The sequence below is a fragment of the Diadema setosum genome, chromosome 12, assembly GCF_964275005.1.
Source record: "Diadema setosum chromosome 12, eeDiaSeto1, whole genome shotgun sequence".
Lineage (NCBI taxonomy): Eukaryota > Metazoa > Echinodermata > Echinoidea > Diadematoida > Diadematidae > Diadema > Diadema setosum.
The window spans coordinates 13,089,872-13,102,407 of record NC_092696.1 but is presented as its reverse complement, the minus strand read 5'-3'; the positions used below and the strand labels follow the sequence as shown (position 1 = coordinate 13,102,407).

The following is a 12,536-nucleotide window of genomic DNA, read 5'->3' as shown; positions in this document are numbered from 1 at the left end:
TAAAAAAACAAAAAATGGTGCTATTGTATACCGACAATACTGAACTACTAGTTGACTTATTTACCAATCATTGGATCCGCCTACGGATATTTGTGACGATGCTGCTAGATGTGATCGAGTGCTATCAAAATGTTTGAGTAGCTTTAATCGGTAGAAGACTTTTTGCTGGTCCGCACCGAAGCCTTGCCGACACTATACGTTATTAATATTATGATTTGAACAGTGGCACTGCTCCGACACTCTCGAGAACCCCATTTTCGCTCTATGGACATTGAGGATGGACCAGAGAGGTTTTAAAACACGGACTTATGTCGGCTTTAACTGGGGGGCTCCAAAATAAGAAAAATCGAGTCAAATGGTTTCCATGCGATTAGTCAGGTGCGTTGTTATTGCAGTGCATATATCAACTATTGGTAGGCATACAGGAGTTCCCAAGTTATGGCTGAAATAAACGTTAGCATAAAAGACAGCACCCAAACCAAACTGGTCTATAGTTAGTCTAGAGGTCATGAAGTTTGGGATATATCCTTGCCACTGCTTGTCCATAATCAGGGGTTTCCAGGGTTCGTTGCGGTGGATGGGGGCTGCATTTCCTGTGTCACATCGTCAGTTACTAGTACCTTCAGCCTGGTTGAGTATAGTACAGAAAGATAAATTTGATTTACTTACTTAATATAATTGGAATACTTATTGACAAATGCCGTCACATCGATGTTAAGAAGCACCGAATTAATTTCATGAATTTGAATAGATTACGCCATACCCTCTGCATGCCATAAGGATAAAGACCAGCACTGGCAGTCGGGCGGAAGCTCGATGGTCTGATGGACAAGACGCCTGTCCGGTGATCAGGAGGTCGCTGGTTCGACTCTAGCCCGAGTATGTTGCCCATTTTGATTTTCTAAATCAAAATAGCTATTCCTAAAACACTGATTAATTTGGTGCTCATTTACGACGATGTAGGGCAATTTGTCAATCAGCAGCAATAAAAACAAGTTGACGCAAGAATTTAATTTATTTGAATAAGTACACAGTACCCGTTGCCCGTTATTACAACAAACAATGCCTGTATGTCGGGCGGAAGCTCGGTGGTCTAGTGGATAAGACACCTGTCCGGTGATTAGGAGATCGTTGGTTCGAATACAGCCCGAGTATGTACACTCATGATTTTCTGGCATGGCTACTACTAAAACACTGACTAAGTCTGTGCTCGTTTACGTCGATGCAGAGCAATTTATCAATCACTTGTAATAAATCAAATCGGATTTCAGAGATTTAAAAAACAAAATACGTATAAAATTCTTTGATATAATTCTGCCATTATCAGGGGCGAATCCAGGAATTCCGTAAAGAAGAGGCGCCTTTAGAAAATTAAAGGTAGCGCACGTGCCCCCTCTGGATCTGCCACTGGTTATCAATGACAGTCAATCCTTTTTTGGTCTTTTATTATCAGAAAGGTTTCACAATGTTGTTATTACATACATCTCCAACTGTGCCTAACTTTGATTGTAAAGTCTAATCTGTGATTGAGAGCTGTAAAGAAAAAATAGTATGAAATGTTATTAAAATGGTCCATGATATGACAAGTGTTTGATAAAACATATTCTATAAAAAGTGCAGTTTACATTACTTGGCTAAAGAAGACGATAGAGCAGGTTAATTGTATTGTCAGACACACTCAAGAAATAATGACAGGTTTTTTAGCCTGATCATTTTTATACTGATGACAAAAGAGTTTGTTTTCATTTCTCTGGAAAAGAAAGCGCTTTCCAATAAAGACGTGTATATATGTATTATATATAAATATAAATATATATATCTCTTTATGTGCCACGTTCGCACGTCCGGCTCAGTCGACGGCGTGCCAACTTCGCATATTCTGCTCAACAAACAAAGCCGCCAAAACCGATCGATAAATCGCTAATCCCGCGGTACAATCAAAGCGTTTCTCGCGTGTTTGTTCCTCTCACATACGGCTTGCATTCTATGTGGTGATTGACTATCAAGCGGTGTTCCCAACAAGATTTGCGTGTACATTCTAAGTTTCTGTCACTATTTTATGTGCAAAAGTCATGCCTTTACAGTAATGTAGCAACTGGTAATTCAAAAGAAAATTGAAAATAGAATTGTTATACATTGTATATAGAAGCAAAGTTTGGCATTCCTCTTTAACGTTGCTCACTATTATGTCCAGCTTAATAGAAATTTGTAGAAGCTATACAAATTGAAAAAAAAAACAGAATTCTTTCTCAAAGCATGACTACCTTCGTGTCTCAGAATAACGTGGCACACAGGGGGTTTCCACCATGGCACATAAAGATATATATATATATATATATATATATATATATATATAGTGAGATTATTCCTTTTCCAAACATACGCGGTGCTTCATTGTGGGTAGCATATATCGAAAGAAATTAGATTTGAGGCAGACGTTGCTCTCGATATTGTTCTCGATCTTGTTAAAATGGAGAACAAGATTGAGAGCAACCTCCGCCTCAAGTCTAATTTATTTCAATATATTTATACTTCACCTCGGTGGGAGAAGAGAGTTGTTTCGCCTGATGACTGCAGCAAAACACACCGCCACTGATAAGATGAAGGCGATTGTTAACAATGCTACAGTGGTGGATTCCTGGCGTAACACTCCTTCTACAGTTTCCATCTCTGGACAAAACTTATCTGTTGGGACACAGCAAAGGCTGATGTTAATTTGAAGTGCAGGCTAAACCGTATTTAAAGCGATAAATGCAAAATACGATCACAAATTAATTACCGGTTTAGGTTTAACATCCACAAAAGGAGTTTAAGAGATTTGTTGGATAGGACACAATCAAATGCACAGAAACGTTAAATGAACGTGAATCTAAGGGTTTTGTTGGATTTCCGACAGCGGGGGAATATAGCAAATCGTGTGTATATCTCTGCCTCACCTGTCTGTGCGACATGACCACTACGAGATCTCTAGCTGGGCTCACTGATACCGAGATGAAGACAGGTCACAATGATTTATAACAGTGGAGGGATATGAAATTTAACTGGAAAGGTACTTCCGTATTATTTCATTTTACTTTTGAATTGTTACCAAACCGTTAAAACACCAAAGAAAAAAAGAACGAAGCAAAAAACAAAATAGGTATAACCGACAGAGACAAATGAATACTCTCTTAAGAGTGAAGCGCAGCATCATTGTCTACAGTGAAAACTTATTCGGGGCGACAGAAATAAGTCAAAGCGACAGCCATACACATAAGCCAAAGCAACAGCCATATGCAGTTATAAACGGGGATGCGTTAAAGTGAAAACAAAGTTCTGGTAAGGGCCTGAGAACCTGTCTGGCACCATTTCATATTTGCTTGCAATATATCGAAAGAGTCTACAAAGAAACTTACCTGGCTGACGCGGTTAGCCGGAATGATGAGTCGTTTTGGAGTATTTTGAGAAAAATAATAAAAGTCGGTAGACCGACTTTTATTCCAGAAGACTCCAGACTAACTCGGTCTCAGGGAAAACTCGACCCTATTTCAGACAATTTACACACAGTTCGTGATCGCCATGTTCATCAGTACTCTATACTACGGGTACCAAACGAGGCCTTGATGAGCAGACAAGAAAGTGCGTGCTAATCCTGTACAAAACAAATGGACAGCGCGCGGTCCTCAAGCCTATATAGTATACGCACATCACCTCAGTTGCTGAGACGCGCGGTCTTTGAAGTTTTTGTTGTTGTTTATCAAGCGTCTTTGATTGTTTTTAGAGGTGCTTGAGAGGCGCACACTAATTTTGCATGCGCGCCAAAGAGGTTTTTGATGCGCGCGTTGTATCAACTCGGACCATTACTGCGAGTAGCCAGAACGCTACAATGTAGTTTATACAGGCCGCTCCCATATGCATAGTACAACGCTGTACAATCCAGAGGGACAACAACTCATCCCGCCATCAAGCAAAGCGAGGCCGAGTTATCCCCGAGTCCGAGTCTAGCCTGACCCCGTTCGGGTAAGTTCTGAGACTGAACGTTTTTGCTTAATATTTCCCATTTTCGTCGTTACCCATCGAATATCTTGTTATTACAGCGTTATTCCGCACATTTTCTAGGCATACGTTCACATTTTGGAGCAAAATTTGACAACTTTTGCAGGCGTACCAGAACTTTCTTTGGGCTTTAAGCCCGCAGCACACTATACGATCCGACCGGTCGTACAATCTTAAGCCCGGAAGTGTGACTTCACCAGTCTTGCCAGTTTCCAGTCGTACGACTGGGTCTTAGCGCCAGTCGTAGAGATTTGACATTTTGAATTTCCACTACCCGTCGTGGGCTTTCAGCCAATCAAGATACAATAAAATACAAGCGCACGCAGTGCGCACCGCGTGCGCTATACTACTCATTGGTAAAATGTACAGTAAGGGTACCGGTTTTCGACACTTTAGCACATTTCCTTGTTTACCACAAATACTGCACCGTTTTACCTCGGAATTTCGACATGAAGTTGAGCTACAAAGGCCAATAATAATATGCCTTAAACGAATTCCAATTTGAATGCACTCGTGTTCAATTTTAGCGATTTCCGTCACGCCGTCGCTGGCATCAGATTTCGACACCCAGCATCATTTTTCGACACAATCACAGCGCGCATCACACAGAAATCACATGGCGCGTACAGTACGCGTACACTGCATTGTGAACGCAAACTAGCAATCATACCGGCGCAAGAATTTGTTGTTTCCTCTATAACGTGTCTTGGTATGGGAATGTCGAAATCTGGTGCCACATTCTCAAAGCCAACTCCTTCTACAAGTTTGCTCATTTATCACAAATTCAGCCATGATATTACTAAAGACGATTATGAAATCAAACATCAAGATTTGGCAAACAAACTGATACTAAAGCAAGATAACCGGCACGGGTGAATTTAATTTTACGGCGATGTATACAAAATGCGTCATATTGTTTTGAACCCCTAAAAATAGCTGACATTCACATTTCTGCTGACACTGTGTTGCTTTTCTCCTAAATATTCTACCGTCGGATTATGATGACAAGTGTCAAACGGTGTTTATATAAGACTAGAAATGTGATTGATAACTTGGTTGATTGCTGAAGTCAGACGTTTGTATTGAGTACAAAATTTTATAAGAATTATCTGCTGGGTGTCGAAATCTGGGTCCTGTTGAAAACTGGTGCACTAACGGTACTGAAGAAAGGGCAGTCGTAAGCCTACTCGTAAGGTAAGGTCGTACAATGTGCGTTGGCAGGTCGTGCGACTGGATCTTATGGTGTTAAGGTGGTATAGTTGTGGGTCGTATAGTGTGCGGCGGGCTTTACAGGCATTCGCGATCTCACCTGTAGGACAAAATGTCTTCCAGGTCGTAGTCGAGCCATACTCGTTCACTCCCTCACAGGTGATAGTGGTGCAGATATCGGGTGATGGTTTGAAAGAAATTGTTGTGGAGCCATGTGTCGACCATGTGATATTATTCACTGTGATGGCGAATGAGTGGACGCCTGGCTGTGGTTGATATTCTCTAGGCACGTCACATGACACTGCAAACATGACGTCATTTTCATCTCCCCAAAGTTCAGCAACTTTAATGTCAATTACGTCGTCTGAAATAAAGATATAACGAAACAAATGAAATAAATTAAAATAAAGTCGAACAAAATAATAATGATATAGAATTAGGAAATACAATCACCCCAAACAAGTTACTGAAATGCGATTGGTTCAATAGACTTGAAATGCATTTCTTGGTCTTTTATTTTTAAATAAACCAAAGAAAATTCCGATGCTCAGTGCCGATGCGACGGGGATAGCATCGGACTTGATATACATCCTTAGAAGCCGAGAGAAAATTCTTAAAAGTCACTTCATAGCCTGCAAAGCGTAAAAAAAAAATGAAAGGGCTTCTCTTCCTTCCTCTCCTCAGTAGCTTCAGTAGTATAGAATTCATGCTACAGTATTTGGGTAAATTTGAGTCATAGTTGTGGAGATCGCCATTCTGAACAACTTAGAGTTGATGTTGTTAGTGGTATAGAGCATATAGCTATGTGGATAATGGCTAATATGGTACATTTTGTATTAAAGGTAAATTCTTAAACCAAAGCTCATTATACCTCCTGGACATATCAGATCGAGTGAAGTACTCCAGCTGAGTACGTTGCTTCCGTTACACATGACATTTACGCACTTGTGAGGACGAGGTGTCAGTACGACGGTAGGATGCCATGACGAAGACAGTACCTCACCGTCGATTACGATTTCGAAAGTGTCGAAAATGTCTTCCGGGTCAGTATGACACGTGATAGTCAGTTTGTTTTCACTCACTTGATCGTGCGTCACGATGGAGATGATTTCATGTAAATTTGTCGGAACTGAAATGGGGGAAATTATAGTGATGAGAAATTGAAGAGTTTGTTCGCAAAAACCGAAAAGTCCATATTTGCCAGATGGAGATATTTGCGATTAAAGGTCAAGAAAATAAAGAGAATAATAAGAAAATTGTTGCCTCTTTTTACCATAACTTCAAAAATGTATACCTTTATATGTAGTGACCAATATAATTATCATTTAAAAAGTATTATTTTTGCACTTTATGACAGAGACCGTACTTCAAAATCATCAAAAATGGACTTATCGGTTTTTGCGAACTCTTCAATTGTTCCAGTAATATGTCCGTGCATGTACGTGAATTGTAATTATCAAAAAGCACCTTTTCAAATTCTCTGTTTGTTTCATTTTAAAGTAAGTTTAATGGAGCCATTTTCCATAGACCAAGAAGATTAAACCTGCGTATACTCTGTCACTGTTTATCCAAAACTTTTGTTGTTGATGTTGGCACAGATTATTTCAAAGCTCTTAAGTTCACATGTACTTTTTACCCATCTGCCTTTACAAACCTACCTGACTCATTTTTTATGGCATCCATTAGTTTAAGCGGTAAAACTGCATGTAGTTTCGATGTAACTATCTGCTATAATAATAATAATAATAATAATAATAATAATAATCATTCTCAATAGTATTCCCGAAGCCAGGGAAGTAAAACAGATGCAGTGATGATACAGAATGATGTTCCAGTGTTAGATTCCTTCATATTTTCACTAACATGATAACGATTTCATGCACAAGACTCTTTCGGTGCTCACCATCACCCGTGGCCGGGCAGTAGGTCTGTTCAACCGCTGTAGAGCCCACTCCATTTTGTCCAAGGCAAGTCACGTGAGCACACCTGTCTGGACGAGGTGCTATGATAAAGGAAGGGACTTCTGACGACGAAACTATCTCCTGGTCTACCTTTATGATGAATGTGTGGATAGGAGGATAAGGCTGATCACGTGGTTTCAGTTGACACGTAACCAAAAGTTTTCCTTCTGGATGGTTGGCGTCCTGTTGTTCCTGAAGTCTGATTGACAGGGCGTCTTCTGTAGGTGTATCTATCCATGGTAATAAATCAAGTAAAGGTTTTGTGAGATATTTGTATCGTCAAAATTCTTTAGCCAATACCTGCACTAGAACGTGAGAAGTATATCAACGTCACCACTAATTTCCATACCTTTCCTGACGAATTCCTAAAAGCAGAGAAGATTAAGGAATGGCCTTTCCAATGCAAGATTCATACTGTAGAAATCACTCCTGTCATATTACTTCATGGACACAATGCTCTCTTCTGCACACACAAACACCACTACATGCACAGAAGTTCAACTTCAACATAGACAACACTTGAAATAAACACGCGTACACATACACTCACACACAATCAAAGCATACAGTAGATGAGAATGATTTACGTTTTGGACAGTAGATGGACGCTGTTGTTGTATTTCCGAGTCCGTTGCTTCCTTTACACGACACGTCCACACACCAGCGGGGAAGGGGCGAAAGACGAGATTGTGGTGAAGACGATCTGGAGAGCTGGACGCCATCAACGGTAATCTCATACATTGCGATGGGTGGAGATGATTGGTCGTGAGGAGTCACGTGACACTCAATGATAAGACCAGGCTCAATGTTGGGGTCCGATTGATCGTGAAACTTGATGTTTATTACACCTTCCAATGGAAGCTCTTGATCGAAACAGAATGATTACACGATGTTATCAAATCGAATTAAACAGCTTATTCAAAACATGAAATATCGCTTTTTTCGTGCAAAGCAACACTGGCAGGCCCTGATGGTTCAGGTAATGATATATAATGTAAACTTCCTCATTTCATAAATAGTGAAGATAAAAATCTAATTTATTGAAAATACTTTCAAAATAAATTCATCCATCTTGATACTGTTAAAATGATGTTGAAACCATTACAAAAAAGGTCCAAACGGCAGTGAAGATTTTAGAAGTTTACAGAATACTGGAATAGGAAGGTAATCAATACAGTAATTGCATAAAGGGCCTACACATATCGTTTCTACGGGGTAAATTCTCTTCCAAAAAAAAAGGTTCTCCGATGGGTAAAATATCGGATGACTATCTAAATACCCTTTATTCCACTCTACATGCAGAGTAAGAGTGTCTGTTTACTGACATAGGTCGCCTGTAAATTGTACATCACAGGAAAGAGCACAAAGTAAACAGGATATGTATAAGGTGGAAGGAAATCTGTAAAATCTTTGTGAGCACATTACGAGTTCAATGCCCACGAATCATACAGCCAACGGGTGTACAACTCATGAGTCATACAGCCCACGAGTTTTACAGCCTACGAGTCATCGAGCCCATGAGTTCGACACTTAGCAAACAAGGCCCACGTGACCGACACATGAGCCCCCTGTTGTATGTGGAACTAGTGGGCTGTTTTCTTCTGTTATGTCGAGCTCATGGGCCATATTTGCCCAGTGTCAAGGTCATGGGCTGTTTGACTGGTGGGCTGTATGACCCTAAATCTTTTAGGGCTGTTAAAATAAAAAAATCTCTACTTTGAACATGTTTTTTTTTTTGTCGGTGGAATTATAGATTTTCGTACATCTGGTGGGGAGAAGACGGGTTGCCAATAAAGATAAAAATTATGTGTATGGGTGTATGTGTCCTTTGTAACCTTTGTGTTCGTACAAGTGAGTATGTGTATGTCAACATACGAGATATGTTATGACAGTATCTCTGGCTGAAAGTAGTTGTAAATCATTTGTGGGGAGTAGAGAAATATTATGCGTGCATACACTGGATCCTGAGCTTTAATTTAATGAAGGTTTTCTGCTTATGAGCAGAAAGTGCCATTTCTAGCATATAATTTGATGGAATGTCTGAATAAGCATAATATTGAGAAATCACCCATATGTTTTCTTTGGTGGTACTTATGTCATGTATGTGATGATTTTCGGAATTACATAGCATATTTCTACAGCGTTTGTTCGGAGCCTAGTTAGGTAATATACCCATGCTTGTTTTTAATACTTGTGAAGAAAAAATAAAAACCCTCGCATTAGATTGATAAAACAGTGTACTAAACGATTACTGCAGCTAGCTTTGCTCTAATTGATTCCTTTCGTAAACATGCTCTCAGTGTTATAACAAACTTACCTGGCAGGTAGAAGGTCTTGGTTGCAGTAGTGGAGCCAAAATCGTTCCATCCCATACAGGATACTTCGGTGCCCCCGTCGGCCCGAGGGGTGAAGGCGGTCGACGGCGAGCGGGAGGATGAGAGAGTAACGTTATCGGCTGTGATGAGGAAGGTATGGATACCTGGTGTCGGCTGGTACTCCTCGTCGATGTGACAGACCACTGTGAAGATTTTTCCGTTGTTCTCTCCCACGCGCTCGTTGAAGTGAATATCGATTATGTCATCTATAAACCAGAATATGTCAACGTTGGAGGATAACCATGTATGTCATTTGTAAATGAAAATGGGGAAAAAAAACACACATTAACACAGTTAGAATGTACAGTAAACAAGACACAAACAAGATATCTGCGATAATTTGGAAATCCTTATTTAGTGTCACGAGTCATTCATCCAATTTCTATGGAATATCACGTTCAGGTGTTCCGTGCTAAGACTGACTACATAGAATAATGTCATATTTTAGAACAAACTCTTCCCCTGCCATTGCCTGCAATGGGAAATTCTCATAACAGACTCCTACACTCAGACCTCTTTTTTCAGAAACCTGTACTATATAGAACTGATAAATTTTGACTTTTGAGTCGTATTAGGAGTATGTGAAAAAACAACAACAAGACATCAATAAATCATCCAAGATATAACTTATAAAGGAGCGTATGACTTTACCTCTGAAACAGTATAAATTCCGAGAGTTCGTTGACCCATGTCTATTTCTTCCTTCACACATGATGTTGATACACTTGTTAGGACGAGATTCAAGAATCGCAGGTGGGATACTTGAAGATGAAATCGTTTCACCATCAACGGAGATCTCATATGCGGTGATTGGAGGTGTGGGCTGGTCACGTGATTCAACGTGGCAGGTGATCAGAAGGTTAACCTCGCTTCCTGTTTTCTGCTCTTCGATCTGCAGAGTTATGATATTTTCCCCCGGAGGATCTGAATGGCATAAAATCATTATGAGGCAATTAGAAACGGGCAGCTGCATGTCACAGGGGTAACTTGCACACAATTGCACACAAGGAAGTATGAATCCAGAGACAAGACAGCAAAGTCACTCTAGACACCCTAAAGTTAAAGAGGAAATCCAGTCCAAATATAAGTTAGTCTGATAAAAAAGAGTAAAATCTTACGAGTTCAACAGTACAAAAAAAAAAAATAATAATAATGACTGAAATCGGATGAAAAATCAGGAAGTTATGACATTTTGAAGTTTTGCTAATTTCTGCAAAGCAGTTCTTGTACAGTGGATATGAATATGCAAATGAGTGAGCTTACCATGTCATAACCTCACAATTTTCCTTTGATCGTGTACAAAAAATGACGAAAATTCAGTGTTTCTGTCGTTGAAGTCTGAAACATGATGTTATTCCCCGTTGAATAACTTCAGAATAGTGATCAGTTAGATATACGAGGATTTGAGCCTCGGGCATAATTGCGTTTGAATGAAAGACTGGAAATTTCAAAATTTTATGTACAAACTATATGGTAAGTTATGAGGGAATGACATGCTCACTTTGCCATTTACATATTCATATTGACTGTGCAAGAACTGTTTCCCCAAAAAGTAGCGAAACTTCAAAATGTATGTCATAACTTTCTTATTTTTCATCCGATTTCGATCAAATTTATACCGTTAAACTCGTAATATTTTACTCTTTCTTATCAGACTAACTTATATCTGGACTGAATTTCCCCTTTAAATGGTGCGGGATGGGCCGCCCCCGGACATATACTGTTACGGCATGCCATTATGAAATAATGCGCCATGTAAAGAATTTTTCGGGGGGGGGGGGGAGAGTTATAGACTCTAGACACATCATGCAATTTCTTTGCAAAATGTTTATAGATAAACCTGGTTTTCACTCATAAGGCCTACTTCAGTAGCATTTAACAAATTAGAGGTGAACCTCAATGTCACACAAAGATGTAAAGTTATAAGAAAGCCAAGTATTTCCTTATGGTTAAGAATGCGATTCATAATGATCCATTCCGATGTTACCGCCAGTTGTTGAAATCTAGAACACATTTCTTCTCTTGTTCTTTTGCTTTTGCGAAACAAGTAACAAAACAAAATATTTAAATCATTTAATAATGTATACAACAACTTGACAATGCAATATAAGGGACTTGATGGTCCACTTTATACTCCAGAAGGAGAAACGTACAGACTTATCTTCACTTTTGGCACTTTATAACGGAAGACATTACATAGGTATGTATCCGTCTATTTGGCATATCTAAATTTTGTAATTTGTAAATATTGAAACATGATTCTTTTAATATGAGAGGGTCAAAGGTATTGTTATCACCTATTTATTTTGATAAGTTGTGCTTAAAATACAGCGAGAAACCAACAATGCCTGCAATTTGCATATTTGCGAACTCAATCAGTAATTAATTAGAAACTGATTAATGTGTGGTTCTGAAATGCCGTGTGTTGATTCAGCTGGAAATATTTGATATTTCTGAAAAGTTTCATCGCGTTTTATTAATCTGTTTCCGAGATCATACGGTATAAATGAGTTGATATTCACATCAGTCGTGAAAGAAGCTATGACAACTTTGCAACTACCTATTGCAGCCAAAGGTGATTATGATAACCCAGCCCCCTTTATCGTTTTAAGGTAGGAATGGTTGCATGTAAGGAAACATACCCACTCACACACACACTTACACACACACACGCACACGCACACACACACAAACACACAAATGCCTGATGTATGGTTGCGTTAATTACTACGCGTTTTAGTGCGGACAGGACTCCCAATTTTTAATCTCAGAGTATCTTTGGAATAGATGGCTGTCGTTATGCGGATATTTAAAGGTTGCGTTCAGAGGATGAAACATAATTATTTGAATATTTTGTTTGTTTGTTTGTTTGTTTGTTATTTCTATACAGCGCTGGTTATGAAGAGATAGCAGGACAAAATGCTCTAATTCTGAGTCAAAAGAAAAAAGATTGATA

General features: G+C 39.3%; 1 pseudogene; it reads right to left on the bottom strand.

Annotated features, from left to right (window-relative positions):
* Positions 1 to 1,515: 1,515 nt before the first annotated feature.
* On the bottom strand, positions 1,516 to 7,946 carry LOC140236011 (uncharacterized; annotated as a pseudogene).
* Between the last annotated feature and the right edge of the window lie 4,590 nt (positions 7,947 to 12,536).